We start from the raw sequence: 4,203 nt of genomic DNA on the forward strand, positions 1-4,203 counted from the left end.
CAGGAATGTGCTGTCACTGCCCTGTCGGTACAAATGACTGTGCTGCTGACGGTTGCTTTGCTTGTGCTCTAGCGCAAGAACTGCCCCCAAAGCATTTTCACTTCAGAGAGACAAGTTTTGTAAACGCTTGGAAGTCCTCGGGCACATTTGGCTCTACAGCTGCGAGGGGTACTTCGAGCAAACTAGGCAATTAAATTCCTCACACAGAGGGATAACACACATCTGAAAACAGCTGCAAAAGGCAGCAGAATTGCAAGACATCATACAAAGTCCCAGGGCTTTCTTAAGGTGCTGGTAAAAAGCCCTGGCAGCCCAAGCTTGGCGTCTCTCTGAAGCTGCTGGAGACCCTGCCCTCAGAAGGCTTCACAAAAAGAGGAAAGCTGAAAAGCCTGATGAATATGGGGTGTGCAAGAACACAAGCAAACAGAAGACCCTGAGAGGAGATTTTGTAGACATAGTTTTGGATTTAAAAAAAAAAAAGACTAAATTGTCCTTCTATCATACAGGCTAACATAGACGCACAAGTGAAGGTGACAACCTTCATTACAGCAAAGAACAGTAAGAATGTTAAAGGAACTATTACATCCTAATTCAGCACTACGTATTTAATAGACTTCACTTCTCAACACATCCTCTCAAAACAGTGAAGCCTTATTGTCTCTGTAGTGCAGTAGGAAATCCCAACAGAGCGATGCACAAATTAGTACCTGGTTCAAAGCTTCTTCCCTGTCAGGCTAGTCCTTTCCCAGGGCAGAAGAGGGTAAACAAATGAGATACAACCATGCCTGAGAAAATGTTTCCTTTGCGAGCTGCCCCAAGTTTATTCAAAGCAATGACAGATAAGAACAAAGCTGAATAAAAGCTGAAAAGAAGTTAAGAGCATGCTTTTAAAAAATAAAAAAATTAAAAATCCAAAAAAACCCCACAACAACAACAAACCAAAACCCTGTAAAAGAATATAAAATATTTGGGTCTCTTAAAATAACACGTCTTAGTACATTCAGCCTCTTTAAATGCAGGCTGGGGAAGCACCTTAGCAATTTCAAGTTGGCTCCAGTATGGGGACAAGGAGGAGGACGGGGCAAAAACCTGGAGGTGTTTAGGGGTAGTATTTTTTTAATTAGAATCTCCCTTCATTTATCTCACAGGGGGGGAAGAAAGAACTGAAAGCTGGATACAAGCATCTTACACTTCCAAGAAGGAGAAGGGAATGCAAATTTTTCAGTCAGTGATAAAGAAGACTCTGAATTTAAATTTATAATTAAAAATACCGACCCTAACTGCAGCCACGTTGTTACAATATCATGAGGCATAGTCATGCTATCACTTACAGGCAGGACAAGCAGAGACAACTCAGTCCCCAGCACAAGTAAGAAACACAAGTAAGGTTATGCCCAAGATTCCTCTGCTCCCTAGTAGCCTTCTGTAAGGTTAGTGGGGATTACAGGTTGAAGTTTAGGATATACTAGATTAAAATTAAGCAAATTAACTAACTCAGAACTCCAATTACACTTTACAAAATATGTTTTAATATAGACAGCTCACAAATCAATTACCTGCATAGTGTTAATTGTAGTCTAATCTGGAGCGATCAAAAGCAAAAGCACCAGGCTGTTGTTGGGCAATGTGTGAGAGCAGCACAACTGCATTCAGTACAAACCATGGAACTTGTGCTACCCTTGGCCTCTGTGTAACAGAAGGAAGAAAGCTCATGTTTTAGCCCATCTTTTCTTAGTTGAAACACATTCATGGAGTAATTTTTTTCATTTTTAATTTAAATACAAGGAAACTTCTTTTTCAAACCAATCTCAGGATTTCAGTTATGGTTTGCTTGGGTTTTTTAAAAATGCTTTATAAGTATTAAAACACCTGTGTTCACTCAGATTAATGTTTTCTGGGGGTCTCACTGAAACTAATTGATTCCCATGCCTATCCTATTGGGCAAGCTCAGATAAAACCCCTTTTTTATTAGAAGGAAAAAAAGACAAATTTGTAACAGCCATTTTATTTTTGTCTGAAAATCATAACATAGTGCCAAGGGTCTTCGTTGTACTGGCACGGTACAAGCAGTAAACCCAATTTATGAGAACTGGGATTTCACGTGTAGATTTTTTCACTTAGTATGGGACTGAAGTTACCAACTCCTTCTTGCTGGATTTAGAAGTGTAAGGTAAAAATGACACATAGTATGAAAAGGCAAAGTATACTGGCCAAAGAGGGAACTGTAGCTTCTACTGTAATTTCACTCAGTATTCAAGATTGCAGAAATGCCCCCTCCCCAGAAGTTTATGGTAGCGAAGAGATACTGTATTAATTAATCAATCAATCAGAAATTACAATGTATTTTAAATTAAGTAGTTCACCCCAGCCAAAACCTCAAATAAACAAACAAACAAAAATAATAATCCAGGTGGCAGTGAACTTTTTTAAAACAATGAAGCTGTACTAGAGCTTGTTGTCTGGCAGAAATATTATTTCTTGAGGCTGAAGTGAGTACAGTGGAATTATGAAGACATTCCTTTCTCCATTCACAAATATCTCCCTAAAGAACATCTCACTGAAAACAGGAAGCCACCCTCTGCTTGATGAGTCAAAATTCTGAAAAGAAATGGTTTTGGAAAGTATTTATAAAATTAAAAAAAAATCCAAAACAACACAAACACACCCCAAAAAACCCCAGAGAAAAAGAAGTCAAACCCACAGTTATCTGTTGTTTGAAGCCCAGATATTGTTGCAACATTGAGAACAAAATCAAGACCACAGAACTTTGCTTACAGTTCCACACTAAGAATGGAAGTTTTGCAACAAATATAAGTATCATTCCAGAGTTTTACTTTACAGAACAAAGAAGCTGAATGTTTAAGAATCTTCAAGTTGCTCATAAACCTTTAAAAAAAAAGAAGCGCAAGGTGCTTTAGACTCAGAAGTAAAAGCCTAATTTGATTAAGAGCTCTGCTTCTCCAGTGGTACCTTAGAGAACTGTATGCAACTGCACTTTGTTTCATATTTGAGCAACTTTTTGCTTTTAGTCTCCTCCCCATACATGGGCAAAATCAAAACTGTGCACTGAGGCACAGCCTAATACTGTTGGGACAGCAGTTTAAAATTGGACAAAAAAGCTTTGTCTATGCTGATGTTTGGCTACACCTTCATTTTACAATTCAAAAAACAAAGACTACTATTTTCGGCCATTCACATCTAGAAATCACTTTCTGCTGTTGGTATGTCTAAACTGAAGTCTGTCTACAACCAGCACTGTATAATGGCAAAATTTCTCCCCTTCTTACTCCTCAAACTGGCAAAGATAAAACTTTGGGAAAAAACCTATCCAGTTTGATTCATCCACAGTTGGCTCAGCTTTTTAAGAGAAGAAAATCCTCATCTTCAGCGTTTATCCATGAGGAAACAGCAACTCTAATCACACCAGAAAAGGAGAAAAATGCAGTTTAATCCGAATTCCAGCAGGATTCTCCTCCCCATTTCTAGCATGGCAGTATCAGTACATATTATGAAACAGTATCTAGCACTATAATACTTTTCCACAAGTTCTTTTATGCGTAAGTAGCAGTATTATTTTGAGCTTGCAGCATGTTTGTTAGCACATCTGAAAACATCCTGCAAAGTCTCAAAATATAATTGTAAATTCATCAAGTAGCCATTCAATTCACAGAAGAATTTGAGTTAAGAAGGGCATTAGTAGCAAGGTAATGTGTAAGAAATAAATTAATATTAACAGGGAAGTCTCCAAATTGGAAGAGTGCAATTCTATTAAATAATGCTTCTATATTTCAGGACAAACTTTTTTTTTTTTTTCCACAGAAATCTCAGACATTTAAATAGTGACATATAACTATTTCAGATGAGGGTAGAAATAAAGCAGTCACAGCCTTTGTGTGCACTGTAAGCATAAGCTAACTTTACAAGCAGGAATACATGTGTATTAGCACTGAATTTGGAAGATTACTCCAGTAGTTCTCAAGATATGAATTATGCATATTTTCATCCAAAGCTTTATGAGAGGAGTTCTGTTTCTGTACAAGTAGTTCAAGCATAAACTTCAGCATTAGTACACAAAACAGTTATCCTGAAGATACATACAAGTTTGTTCAAAAAATTGCAGTAGGCAGGATTATTTTCTAGAACTGGTAGCTGCTTACATAGTTCTGATTCCTGTGGGGAACTGGATGTTCCCTTCCTCAGCAG

The sequence above is a fragment of the Chaetura pelagica genome, unplaced genomic scaffold (assembly GCF_000747805.2).
Source record: "Chaetura pelagica isolate M959 unplaced genomic scaffold, ChaPel_1.0 scaffold314, whole genome shotgun sequence".
Lineage (NCBI taxonomy): Eukaryota > Metazoa > Chordata > Aves > Apodiformes > Apodidae > Chaetura > Chaetura pelagica.